Raw genomic sequence first — 14,801 nt, forward strand, 5'->3', positions numbered from 1 at the left:
CAGGAATGGATGACAGCTTCAATAACAGATGAAGTCCACTTGGGGCAAGTTTACCTCCAGTAAATCCGAACATGATCGAAAGGATTTGGATTATCACAGTCCCCAAAGAGCAGTGACCCAGAAAGCTGCTCTGCTGGACCTGTTCCCTGAGATCCTGCCACAGAGAACAGGCACAGGAGGAAGATGCTACCCAGCAAGCAAAGACCAAAGAACTGCTTTAGACCAGCAATATCCTATCCCACCACCCTCACCTCTGGAGCATGACTGTAACTGTATACGATATGCAATGGACTGGCTTAAAGAAAATAAGAATCACCTACTTTTGGAGCAAATTTTGATCCAGAAAAAATCTATGTAGGTTTTCTTTCATTCTTTTTAGTTCCATATAGATCTGTGGCCTTCCTGTTGCTTGTAAACTTAGGGCCATTTCCAGAGTGCCATGATATAGTTGGGTAAACAACTACTACCAGGCAATAGTGGTGTGCTCAGCAGAAAGCCTGTCCTGATTTACTGCCTCTCTGGAGTAGCTAGGTTAAGTAATACTGGTGGAAATCAGCTATTCCTGTAGCAGATGATACTTCTGTTTATCACATTATGTTGCAGACAAGTTTATATCATGCAGCTGTTCCTTGCATATGTTCCTACTACACTTTTAAGGGGGATACTGCAATCACTACACAGTGGGAACTTCTGCTATAATAAAAACATGTGTGGGATGATACTGGAGAAATTCCCTCCCCCGCAGCTTTTATACTGTAGATGCTGTTATTCTACACTCTCAGTTCCCTCATCCCCTTAGTTTTTTCCCCCTGTCTAAAAATACTTCCCTTCTGAAACAAGAAACATGCTCAGTTTTGTGTTTAGTTTTGGAGACTGGAGTTTGCAGGAGGTGGAGGAAGAGGGCAGTTCTGCAGGAGTTTTCTGAAGGTCACGGGTGATAGAGTGGTGCATGGCTTATTGCAAGAAACAGGACTGAAACTGTTAATGAAAACACCTGAGCCTGGATACAGCCAGTGAAAAGAGAGGAGCTGGGTCGGGGAGTTTTAAGTGTGGTGCTTAAGATCCACGCTTTAGAAGTTATTCAACCTGCATGCATTTAGGTTTGGGTTTTGCAGTGGATTTCACTAAAGCCCCGTGTTGCTGTGCTGTCTTGGTAGGTCTCATGCAGCTGCTTTTCCCTGACAGCTTTGAGTCTCCTTTAGAAAATGAACATATCACTAGGACCAGAATAAAAATAATAGCAGATGAAAGTTTTGGTCGCCCGGGCATAAGTGAAGCACATTGTGATGAAGTGGCTTGCGCAAAGTCACTGCAGCTCAGTGAAAAAGCCAGGAAACGAAATGTCTTTTGACTCCCAGCCAGTCCTACCCTCTGGATCGTGTTGCCTCCTCCTTGGGAGTAGATGCAAACACAGGGTTTGGCCATAACTACGTTATAGGGGTGGAAGCAGCAAACTCCCTTGTTGACTTCCTGGGTAGGTGCCAGATCTCTGCTCCAAGCCAGCACACTGACGCTGTGCCCGGGAGCTCTGTGCGGCCCAGACCTATGGACAGAATCGAGGTGGGATCCCATAAAGTGCCCAGGGAGGGCTGATGCTAAACTTGTGGGATAACTTGTATTGGTTTTGCACGACTGCAGAGGAAAACTAGTATTTCAGTTCAGAGTCCTACATGCTTATGGAAGGATGATGATGCAGACAGTAGAGCTGTCAAAGGACTATCAAAAAAAGTAGGGAGGGAAAAATCTGTGTTCCAAACAATTGACAAGCTGAAGGCCAGATCTGCCAGTCTTAACCCTATGAGGTTGTTGGTGGAGCTGATGGAACCTGCCAGAACTGAGGTATGACCCTGCAAATAAAAGCAAAACATGGTTTCAGCTGCCAAGGTCTTTTGGAGGACAGCAGGGTTAGCAAGCACTGAGGGAGAGTCTGTTCTCTAAAGCATGATCTGGAGAAGCAGTAGCATTTAAAGGCCTTGTGGAAAAAAGGCTTTTAAGGAGATTACATCATAGCTAGTTTCTGTGTTAACAGTCAGCTCTGGCATTTATCTTTACAATGGACGCTCGCGTCAGCCACTGCCCTCTGATATGACTTTGTCACATGTTTTTCTAACCAGCAGTCTCCCGATGAGACGCCGTTTCTTCCTCGCCATCTGATTCTCCCTCAGCAAAAAGGACTGAATTGTTTTTACCCCGATTAAATCACACACTATTGGTTTCTGTCCTGAGCAAAGGAGAATTGAAGCCTGTGCCTTGCAAGGCAGCCTCCTCCTCGCAGCAACATGGTCATTCTGGAGAGACTTGTGGGCACCATCACATTTCCCTCCTCTCCACAACCTGGATCAGTGCCAGGCTGGGCAGCACCCAGGTATTCCTAGTGACACCCGAGGTAGTCCTAGGCGTGAGCTGTCGCTCAGGCGAACCCTGTACTTGATGGCCTGCTGTCCAAAACGCAGGAGTCATCGATCGCAGTAGTGGGTATCTAAGAAACAGGTCACAAGTGCCTGAAAATTTGCTGTTAAATTAGGACCTTGGAGTTTATTTTAGAAGGTGACCTGATTTCCAGAGGTTCTGAGCACTCAGAAAGCCAGCATGCTTTAACTTGGGTATGTAGATATACAACCTTAAGTTAATCTTCTGAGCTTTATGTTACAGGCTTTAACCTTTCATTACTTAAACAGAGTGTCACTGTGGGTAGAAGACAGGAATTCTCCTCAGGACATGGGTTCCAACCTCAGCTCTCCCTGTTGCTTGTTGGGTGATTTTGGACAGATCTTCACCCCCAGCCCCTGTTTCTTCTTCTCCAGGATGGGGACAGTAGTCCCAGCTTTCCAAACTGTTGCAAGATGTAGGGATAAAAAGTGCAACATAAAGCCGCACATAAGCACTGTTGTTACTCTTTTCCCAATTCTCTAAGAGAGTGAATAGGTAAATTTGTAAGTACTTCATCTATATTTCTACAAGAACTAGCTGTATTTCCCTGACCTTCCCATCAACTACCTATTCAAGCAAACACAGCAGCAAGGCCACAGTCTATGGCAGAACAACAGCAGCACAGCACTGACCTGGGGACAGTAATTCTCAGTTCTTTTGAACAGAGGCACCACTGAGAGGCACAGAGATGTGCCAGCACAGTACCATCCACTTCATTGCACAAACACACAGTCTGGCTCTCCAGCAGCGAGTGACGTGCACAGAGAGCACCGGCTGTTCTTCAGTGGGGAAAAATCAGTGCTGAGGATCATCTGCTTGCCCCAGCAAACTCTGGGACCTCGTCACAATATGGCAGTGAAAAAAGCATCCTGGAGAAAAGAGACCTGAAAACACTGAACCATCATGCTAGAGTCTGCCTTCACCATTTCAGCAGTCTGATACCTGAAAGCATATTAGCATCTTTCCATCAGCATTCGACAAGCACACACACGCACACATACCTACATACAGATATCTATGTATCTCCCTGGCACAGATTTCCTAGAAAGGACCTAAAAACAAGTATGATACACAGAGGTGAATGAACTCTCAACACGTTTTAAGGATTAACTTAACACCTGTAATAGGCTGTAATCAGCCTTGCCGACCAAGCGATTACCGTAGCCCGTCGCCTACCAGCATGCCCCAGGTATGCCTGTCCTGGGGCTGCTTCTGCGAGGAGCCAGTCAGCCACCCTGCTGTGCAAGGCTCTGGCTTCCACATTGCATCTCATAACAAGGTTGAAAAAAATCAGAAGCTTCTGTTTTGGCATTTGCTGCCGTGTGCCCCTTGCCTGCTGAGACCCACACAGCTCAGTACAGGTGTGAGCAACTTCATCACAAGCAGGAGGAGGTCTGCTGCTATGAATCAAATATGTAAAGACTTCTTCAAGCTTCTTGGGAAAAGGAAGAAGCCCTACCTTTGCTTGCAGGCTTATGGCACTGGGCTCTGAGGCATTTGACATCAAAGTAGGGACCAGTGAAAAAAGTAAAGGGTCACTTCCCAACTGGAACTCACTGGGGACAGGAGATGCATTTTCCCACAGAGCTTTCCTTCTCTGCCACATAGCCAATATCCCCTCCCAGACCTACCGCAGTAAGATAGGTATGAAGAAAAGTGAGTCTTCTGGACAGTTGTGTCCCCGAGCCAAGCTGGCTTTCTTTCAGGCTGTTTCAGAGGCTGTTTTAGAGCAGAAGATGGGCTCATCACCAGCTACCAGGTATTTCAGGGGTACATGGGGTGGTGCAGCTGCAGAGGGCATCTCATGAAGAAGTGACTGCCAAGAAGCGAAGACAAGAGTAGAAAATTGGCCTCATCCTTCCTGCGTCCTCCCTTGTGACCTGCTGGCCACCACTCGCCTCAGAGCAACAGCGAGGAAGTGCTTAGTAAACACAAGTGCATAGAAAGCATCTGTCCTCCCCAAATTAAGGTGGAGTAGGCCATGACTTAGGACACTTGCTGGGAGTTAAGTGGTTTGGAGAGCTCATCCAGCACCTATCTGCATTTCTAGGTGATAAAAAGCCCTTGCTTTTACTGAGTCTCAGGCACCCTTGGATGAAATCCATGCCCCAATAGGTGCTGTGAAGGCAGGTACAGCTGAGCCTGTTAAGGTACTGTGGTAGTGGCATCCATATAGACACTGTAAGTACATATAGTAATAGCCCTTCCAGGCTGTTAATTCCCATATCTGCTGATATATGCTCCTTTGCCGGAGTTTTGTTGAAGCTGTATCATCATTGACAGAGCAGAAATAAGACATGACATAGTGCTGTTTTGCACCACGGGTTCTTGTCCAGCCCCTCAGGCTGCCTCCTTTCTTTCATTACCGTGCAGTGATGGCATGGCCATAGGCTCTGCCTCTTGCTCCTGGCACAGTGAACACCTTATCCTCCTTGCTGTGTGGTGGTGTAGCCTTCTCTTTGATGAGCGGCAGGACAGGACATAGATGAACAATTCTATAGCAATTACTGTTTACTTTTCAGCCTAAAAATAATAATTTTCAGTGCTTGACATCCGCTAGTCTCAAATCCAAAGTTTACAGAGGTGAAAAAATATCTCCGTTTCGGATATGACAACTCTGAGTGGCTGACAGGGTAGCTGACTCTCTTGGGATCTCCCAGCAGGTCGGTGACAGAGGGAGAAGCAGCACCCTGGACTCTCTCTTCGCCGCTCCCCGCAGGGTGGGCAAGATGCCTTCTTTGCAGGAGTCACAGTACGTCACCATCAAGTCTTCTGAAAGCTTATCAGTCTTTCAGCTCTTGCAGTGAACAGGCCTTCAAGGAGGAATGATATAGGCTGAAACCCAAACAGCTGAAATACGATTTTGGCAGTCTAAGCTCCTACATTGCTGACCAGTCTTTTGCCAGCAAATGATTAATAGGGTACCTCAGGGCTGGCAGATTCAATCCCACGGAAAGATGACAGATTTTCTTGGTATAATGTTCTATATATAGATCGAATTAAGGTCCAGATATGCACAGCTTCTTCAGGCTGAACAATATTCACAAGTGCTGCCATCAAAGTCACAAGCTATGAAATGTGAGTAAAATTCAGTTCTACTGCTACTGGTATGATTAAGATAATATCTCTTAGATCCTTACCAGCTTTTTAAAGAGCTCAGGAACCTCCAGATAATAGCAAAGATTGGACAAGCCTCACATCTCAGAGCTGAAACTTTCTCAAAATTAGTGCCTTCAGGGAAGGCAGATACAGAACCAGCTTCAGCCAGCTGCAGACTGAATTTCCTAACACAGATTGTGGAAGACTTGGAACTGTTCGGAATATTTTCCTAACATGTTAGTAGCAGCAGTTTCTGAGGCACTGGTTTGTGTCCATCTCTGAAAAATTAATGGTTTCTCCTGTTGGGCATTCAGACACTATATGGAGGGAGTGACTATAATAGACATATACTTTAGACTGGTAAGTACAGATGGCTTTAAAGAGTTCACTTTACAAAGAAAGCCATATTGCAAGTCGTACTTCTGAGTTTTAGGGAACAGCTGGCTGACTATGTAGCAGATATTTCTGTTAGTGTATGGCATCTATATAAACATGATCCTCCTGTTTGATATTACGTAGTTTATTCCCGAGCCTCCAATGGCTCAGTTATTGCTGGAAGTAAGGGCTACAGCTATCACTCAAAAATGTCCCTGAGGAGACCATCTGATAATTCCCATACCTAGTGAACTCAAGTTCCTTTTCCAAATTGTACTCAGGTTCAACTTAAGGGAAATAAAATTGATGGCCCACCCAGAGTAAAATGGAACTGAAGTGAAATTCCTTCCAAACCAGGAGTAAATCTAATTCTAATAAAAATAAAATTAAATTTATCGACTGATAAATTTTCATACTGTGTCCATAAAATATAGAATACTGAAAATGGCAATTACATCACATTAACAGATCAAGTTGTTTCACCATGCCAAATGCCCAACATGAAGTCCTCAGTCACCACTCAGAGTACATTTGTAACTCTCTGAAAGCTAAAACATAAGGCACAGGCTACCTTATAGTCACAAAAGCAAGTAAATTTATTACTGGTTACCATCTGCACTTTCCTCAGGCTTTATGCAGAAGTCTGGACCTACACAGGTAGGCGAGCTTTTGCAGAGATGCTGCTCACCCTCACTCCCTACTGATCATTAGGCAGCCAGCACGGCAGAATGATGCCCCATAACACTGAGGCAGAGCACCTGCAGCTTGGCAAATCAAAGCAAGGGTTAAACCAAACCCTCCCTTTGCTCCACCGATAGTCATTTCCTTTGATAGTAGCTATGAAGTAAGATTATGCATTGCTTCCAAAAGGAAAGGAAAACATCCAGGGATGATTCAATAGAATCTGCTCCCTTGGTAAAAGTCCAGTTTAATAGCAGCAGTGCTCCTGGTAAAAGTCCAGTTTAATAGCAGCATTTGTCAAGGAGCAGTTTTTTGTGTAAAATATTTCTAACCAATGAACTTATGAAATACCAGCTCCATTTAAAAGACACTTCAAACTTATAAAACAATTAATTTTAATAACAATTAGGAATTCACAATTTGCTACTATATATACGTGGTTATAATGTGATATGATTTACCAGTGGAAGTCTTAAATTAACTTGCATAATTATTAATGACAGCTTTTGGCAGTGGCATCAGTTATTAACCTATGTTCGTACTGTATTAATGGACACTACATAGTCACTTTGGGATAACGTCCCAAATGTCTAGACTGCTGCTTCCTTGATCTGCTACATTGATTTAAAAATTACCTGTAAGTTGCAATTATACAGGCAGTGCAACACCTTTGTATCATGTTTACAAGGACAATGCACAAAACCTTTACAACAGCATACATTTCTGTGGGTCTGCTTTACCAAGTTCAGCTGCTTAGTCCTCCCTGCTAGAACAGCTTGTGCCAATTAAGAGTTTACTTCCAACTTGTTGAGATGAGGCACAACTCCTTCTGCCATGGGCAGGGGAACCTACAATTACTTGTACATCAGCAGCCTCTGACTCATCAGTAACTTCTCTGAAGATTTGTTATCTTAATCAGTGAAATGGTAAGCCCGTACAAATGGACTGCCATCCACACAGGGAATTAATGTCTTCATCTTAGCCAACTCCTTTTGCTTTAAAAAAAAAATAATAAAAAAAATCAAGCTGTTGGAGTATGCATCTCAGAGTAGAAAAGACTGTTCTACTGCACAATCAGTTTAATATCCGATGCTTCTTTTTTCAAAATTAGACAATGCATTTAATCTATAGATAACAGAACTCCCACTGATTCCTGCACTGCAAAATCTGGCCTGAGGCTCTTACTTTTAAGTACTTCAAAATGTATGAACGAGTCCATTTTCAAGAGAGTGGATTTTTCCATAATATGGATTTATTACTGCATGAAAATTTCAAAACAAATCTGGAAGGTCCCAGAGCTGGGGGAAGATTCATCAGTTCTCTAAATAAAAATTAGACTTGACAAAACATTTCAGAATTTATTGTGGTGAAAAACTCTGAACTGGGAAAGCAATGGAAGATGTGATTGACAGTCTGAGCTAACCAGTGTTTTACAAAGATAAACAGAGAGTTTACAACAGCCCAACATGAGGAGATGTTAGATGCACAAGTGATAGCAGAATCCTATCATGAAAGTATTAGCGTGAACCTTTCTAGTCACTAATCCAACTCTTCAGACTTAGTTTGGACATCTGAGATGTTATATTATTTCAAACTTCATATTTGATTGCTGCTTAAGAAATCTCCTTGCCCTAAATAATTTTCTCATTTTGACTGGGAGGTGAGGACTTGTAACTTTTATTCCTACACCAGAAATAACTGTGCTAAATGCAAAAAATATCAGGATTTTGAAGTCTTTATGTCTTCAGTGATAAAATCAAAGGTGCCTGCACTTTGAGGCAGGAAGTCTAATCATTGCATTTCTGATTTAGGTGGGTGAATTCTGCCTAAATCCCCTCTTGGATGCTTAATGATTTGGTTCACTGTGCTAACAGAGATGATAGTGTCTGTGATGTTAGAACAACACGATGGGGACCTGGACTAGACTCTGTATGTGCCATCATCCATGACTCCAGGCTGCGGGGCTGGATTTCAATTTAGATTTGAAAGCCTCAAAATCCTACTGCCAGTTCTTAGAGTCACAATCCTCCTGTAAAATGAAAGTGTATGTGGGAGAAGACAAGAATTGAATTTTGGTTTTGCTTTGTAAATTATAAACAATGCTCTCACACAAGACTATAATTCACAGTATGACAGCTGTGTTACCAAAACTGAAAGGGTTTCCCTGTTTCAGCATTCTGCTTGCATTTAAAAAAATCACTGTCTAGACCAGACTGGTGGTAAAACAATATTCTCTCACAGTAGCTGTCATTACCACAAATGTCTTAGTGCAGGAGACAATGTGGCTCCTGCCATTTTGGTGCTACTGTAGTTCTCTTCCACTACTATCTGCTTTTGGTAGTCGCTATGTTGTACGAAGTATGGAGGAAAACATCTTCCCCATATTATAAACAAAACCACCCCCATCTGTTTGTTAACAATTCCTTTAGGCATCAGCACTTGGAAGAAGTTAATCCAAGATTCCTCAAGTGTGCCCAAACATCTCAAGACTACTCAGAACAGTCCTTCCAGCAGAAGTGTGGTAGGTAAAGGCTGGTCCTGCCAGCTGAGCCCTTAAGGTCAGAATTGTGTTTGTGGTGGCGGTTTGGAAAGGTGCAAGACAAAAGGCCTACCCAAAGTGAAACTTAAAGTCAGAGCTCTCCAAGACACTCAGTGCATATTGCAGCAGCTACACCAGACTGCCCGCAGCAAATTCTTTGGCACTTCAAATTTTAAAACTTGTGGTGGCCCCCAGGAGGATTTCAATTCAGTTTGCAATCACAACCTCCCCTCAACTCCTGAGGGACAACCATAGACCTCTGTAAAGGACAAAAGTCCTTTTGGCATTGCGTAGGCAAGCACATCAACATCTGTACCCATGTAGTACAAGATGCGATGTGGTGAGCATCAGGACCATACTCAGCTTTCTTGCTTGAATGGCCATGTGAAGACAGTGCTCAGCATGAGGCTCAAACTCATTCTCTGGATCCACCCTGGGTCACCCCATCCATTCTATCACCAGGACTTAGGTCACAGAAAAGCCTAAGGAAAAACCATTTCTTACTCTTTTATGTTCCAGATCCATAAGTTTTTTATTTCTATAACAAGTTCCTGCTGTGAAAGGCTATGTTGTTAACAGTCAGCAAGCCAAATCTGCAAATTCTAGTTACTTTAAAACCTACTCAAAGTTTAAGAAGTTCCAGACTGTTTCTGTACTTCAGACTCCTACCTATATACACACATTGTGACCAGCTGTCCTAAAAGATCCTAATGTCCTTAGCTTTCCTACTTGCACTGAAGGGACTCTGCACACTTTCTGAAATTAAGCTATACATCTGTGCTCATATAGTTGCCAAAAAGTTGCACCCTTCCTGCAGTTGGTCATTTTTATTCTGGCATTTCAACCAGCCTAAATAATTAGTTAATTAGATGCACTATCTCCAAAGATAAAGATTTCACCTTGAAAAACAAAATCATACAATTACAGCCTGGAGATTAGAGTCCTCTGCAGTGATGTCATTCTCTTTAGCTTTGCACTGACTTCATTGTGCTTTATCTCAACTGACAGCTCAGGGCAACTTTCACTGAGATCAGGAGATGTGAAGACCTCACTGTGTACCAGTGTGGAAGTGTCCAATGAGTCAGAGGTTCAAATACCCAGTTCACATATCCAAACTCAACTGTACTAGTATAGCTTGTAATGATCTCAGATAAAAAAATTTTAATTAAGATTCCTCCTCTAAATTTTGACTGCAGCAATGTTTCACTGGACACTTCCATCATCCAGAGAGGGGATGGCAGTACCATGGATTCCTCGCCCCATGCGGGAGATGGGTAGAGCAGAGACAGCAAATGCTGCTAACCACAAGTGAGGAGTTCATGCTGAACATCCTTTCTTTTCCTTGTACTATTTTGAAGAAGTCACTTCTGAAATGTTTTTTCCTCAAATCTTACACGGGTTAAAACTGATACAGATTGCAGTGTATGTCCAGCTTTAACCCTTTCCTGTTTTGAAAGCCTAGCTTCTACTTTCAAAGTCCTTTCTTCTTTGCAATGCCCCTGGAGAAACTTGCATGCTCACAAAGTATTAAGGGTTGACAACAGCAGTATTTTAGACTTTGAAGGGTCTACATCATTTGAACTAGCTTAATCTCATGGGTCTGTGAAGCTGGGTTAGAAATGCTGCCTAAACAAGTACTCCATCCACCTTGGCTTACTCCTGGGTGAAATCCAGAGATAAGGAGGAAAGCAGATGGGGGGAAAAAACCAAAGAGTTAATTAAAGACCAGGTTCTGAGCATCTTTATCTCCTTCAGGTCTTTAGAGCCACATCTAGGGAATACACTCAATTTCATTGAAAGCTCCTCCTTTCTTTGCTGTCAGCATCTAAGCTTAGTTGGCCTTAGGCCCCTCAAAGCCTCATGAGCTTTCCCTTCACTTCATCAACAAGCAGTTTTCTAGGCACAGGTTAAAGAGCAGGCTGCTGCTTGCATAAGGAGAGTTACTGCAGGAACATCAATATGTCAGACTGTCTGGAGGAACCCCAATTGGCTCAGTGACCATGTCTTCTGACAGTCCCCACCACTCTGTCACACAGTCTCCACCATCCTAGTTATTTCTAACATGGGCTGGAGCCCCTTTCCTTGAAGACCTTCAGCAAGGTACACATCTATACCGAACAAGACAGCAGTATCTCAGTGGGATGCCAACAAACTGCATCTGGAATGAAGCTCAGGAAACTCAAAACTGAAATGCTCCATGTTTCCCACTTTACAGAAAGAGACAAGACTGAACTAGCAATATAGAGAACCAGCATCCACAGGACCAGCGTGGCTGATCCTAGCCTTCATTTAGATACCGTAAAGCAGATGGATTCACTGGGGCAGACCAGGAATCCTCCACTTAGCAAGGAGGAGGCACATGGATATGCTGCCATGGGAGAATGTGCCATGACAGCTGCAGAGCAGATGCAGTGAAGGCAAGAACAAGGGTTGGAAAGGACATCAGAAACACCAGTGGTTTGTGTGGAGTTAGAAATGTAGGAAAAGGAGGCCTGGGGTGACGGCTGGAGGAGGACAAAAACAGTCTATGTTTTCTTCCCTAGGATGTGGAGTTCTGGTGGCAGAGGCATTCTCTGAATTCACCAGTCCATAATTTTGTTGTCCATATTTGGAAATATATGGGCCACGTGATCTAATGTAATTTCCAATATTCATATTGTTGAACGAATTATATGCCTCTTCAGGGTGCACTGAAACACACCCCACACATTCCTGTTGTAAATATGTGACTGTAACTGTGAGGTGTCTCCGAAAGCCTGGAAAGTTGCTGTTTCTACCACCACTCATGTATTTAGACTGACTAAGTGGTGTGTGGTTCTGCTCATTTTCTGTGGAGGGAATTATTATTATTGTCCATCAGTGTAAACACAACATTTACCAGTTATTATACATGAATTCTGAAATTCACAACATTTAACAGATTTTGTATAAATCTATCTGCAGGAAGCAGAGCTAAAGATCTGTCACTGGATCAACCTGTCAATATCAACATGTCTAAAGAGACATTAAATGCAATGTAATTGTCCCTGAAAGTCCTCACTTGTCCTCAAGCACAATAAAAACCTTTCAGGGAGTGATTCAGCTGCTCACAGTTACCCGGTGCCATCCCATACATCCAAGAAGAGTTTGCAAAACATTCAGGTCGGACTGATAGAGAGGACATGAAGAGGGTCCCCTGCTTTTCCAAAGCAGCAGCTGGAAATCAGACAGGACATGTCAAAGAGAACTAGATGGCTTCACTTAGCAGATAACTGAGCTGTCAGTGTCTGTAGTCACCTGATGGACAGGAATTTTGTATCTATTGGCTTTAATCATAAGGCCCAAACAACAGTAGCTGTTTTAGAAGGATGCAGAGATGATCTAAACCTCCAACAACATTCAGTTTGATTGCAAAAAGAGCTTTTAAGGACAGTGCCTAGCAGGCTGCAGCCTTTTGTGTCTCAGAAAGCTCTGAGAGTAATGCCAGCATCTTTATGAAGTGCCTCATGGCACAGACACTGTAAAGTTAAAAAAACTTGCAGCTCCTGGGCTGCTGCTTTTTTGCAGAGGTCTTTCCAGTACTTAACTTCAACCACTTAAAAAGTGCAAAGTGTAAGTCTAGCGTCAACCACTTAACAATAGCTTGTCCTGTCCCTCTCCTCTGAATGCTGTTTAAAAGCAGTGTCTATAACATCAATATTTAACCACGAGGCTTGCTCATTCTCACAAGGATGGGGGTTGCTGTATACATGGGCTAAATCACAGTGCCTAGACAGATGATAATAATGAAAGCATCTTTCAAGATAAGGCACTTGATTACTACTCTAAAGCTTACTGGTGAAAGGAATGTGTAATCTATTTGTTTTTATTGCATTTGAAATGAAATAACTTGTTTAAATATTAGTCATCTGGATTTATATAGCTCATTTTTAGAACCAGGTTAGCACCTGGCAATCCAGCCTGAGTAAGCGTCAGGCTATCCCAGTCGCAGACCCATTTGATTTCTCTTTCCTCTTTTTGCAAGAGGAAATCTTTTATTCTGATATGATTTCCTTTCCACTTCACAGGAGACAAATCCACGCACTCAGACGAGGGAGGGGGAGCAGCCTGGCAGCAGTGCCCTCCTCCCAGTGCAGCTGAGCAGCAGGGCTGGTCCCTGTGCCGACACTGCTCTGCCATATCTCGTGTGGGTGAGAGCAGCTCCCTCAGGGCAACGGGGCACCCCAGGTACAAGAAAACAGAGTGGAACGTACTTTATTTTCTGACTGTGAGACAGAGATCAAGGGAATTTTCAATATTACTGTCCATGACATTTTTCTGAACATTGAAAAAGATTTTTCCTGTTATAAAAAACCTTCATCTGTGCTTTCCAAGCTGTCTTTGCATTTCCTTTCCCAAGTGTTTCACTGTTGGTTTTTTCCTGTCTTTGCCTTAAATTTCTGCAGTGTGGCACAAATACGAAACATGCTCCTGGTAGAAAATACACTGAAAAATTCTGCCTGTCCTCTGCCTGGCTAAAAGCTGTGCAGAAGCCTTCTTCATGTCTTCTGCACATCTGGGGATGGCACTGATAAAGACAAACAGCCAAATGATGCTATCTAATGATTTCTTTTCCCTTGGGGGAAGCGTCAAGAAGGATACTGGATATACTTTGCAATGCTGTTCCCAGGGGAGTTTATCTAAGCAGGGAGAAGAATTAATAGGTAGCCTTTTAGGGAGAGACAAATTCACAAAAATATAGAAGTGTTAAGATTTGCTGGAATACCAAACACCTGGGGCCTGAAAGTGTCTGCACAGGGTCCAGCCCATGTCCCTGCACCCAGCCAGCACAGGTAGCACCAGCAAGCTCCATCCCACTGCGGAGGGACTGGCTCTCTGGGGAGCAGCTGCACAGCTATCGTTCTCCATAAAGGATCTGTGTGTCAGGGATCACAGGAATACTGCCATGGAAGGAAGCTGGCAGAGCTAGCCAGCAGGAACTGCAGGCACAAGGTGTGCTGGACATGGGGAAGCATGGTTGGAAACGAGGAGGAGCTTGGATGGGCTGGATAAGGTTTGGGAGCACTGATTTGCATGAAGAGAAACAGATGAGTCCTGGCATGTATGTGGGAAAACTGCTCACTTGCCATTGACTCCTGACATGCCTCTGAATTTTGTACACTTGTAAGCAATCTAAAACCAATGAGCCTGACTTGCTGCTATGGTAAACCAGTAGAGCTCCAGTGTCTTGAAGACAGCCAAACCTGCAGGATGGTCTAGGCAGAGTGTTTGAATTTTTGCCTGCTTATAAATTAATTTGCCTTGGAGCACCTAGACCTCCAAGCTTCACACCTGGCAAAACCGGAGGTCGTGTAACTCAAGGGGAAGCACAGCACTGTGTCTCCGTAGGAAAACATTTCCCAGGGCTAGGACATTATGGAACCATTTAAAGCTGGGGAATCATGTATAATACAATGAAAGGAGGGAATTTCTCTGGCTTTCCTCCAAAAGCCAAGCATTACCATTGATCAGAAAACAGATCTCCATCTCTACTGAGAACATTTTTTACTCCATTTGCTAAGTGGAAAATGACAAACGAGCTAGCTGTGCCCTTTCCCACATCCTTTCTCCTTCTGTCTGTCCAGGCGTCCCCGTTGCTTTGCTCTCCCTCAGCGCGCTACAACCGTACCAGCGGCTACTTACTTGGCACCACTAGCAA

The 14,801-nt window shown here is 43.6% G+C and overlaps 1 protein-coding gene across 1 annotated transcript in view; it reads right to left on the reverse strand.

Moving 5' to 3' along the window:
• The window catches only part of PRIMA1 (proline rich membrane anchor 1), a gene marked incomplete at both ends in the record, with an annotated part of 42,110 nt that overhangs the window by 27,181 nt on the left and 128 nt on the right, over positions 1-14,801 (reverse strand). The gene's annotated exons all lie outside the window — the stretch shown is intronic.

Source organism: Cariama cristata, unplaced genomic scaffold (assembly GCF_000690535.1).
Source record: "Cariama cristata isolate BGI_N322 unplaced genomic scaffold, ASM69053v1 scaffold11872, whole genome shotgun sequence".
NCBI lineage: Eukaryota > Metazoa > Chordata > Aves > Cariamiformes > Cariamidae > Cariama > Cariama cristata.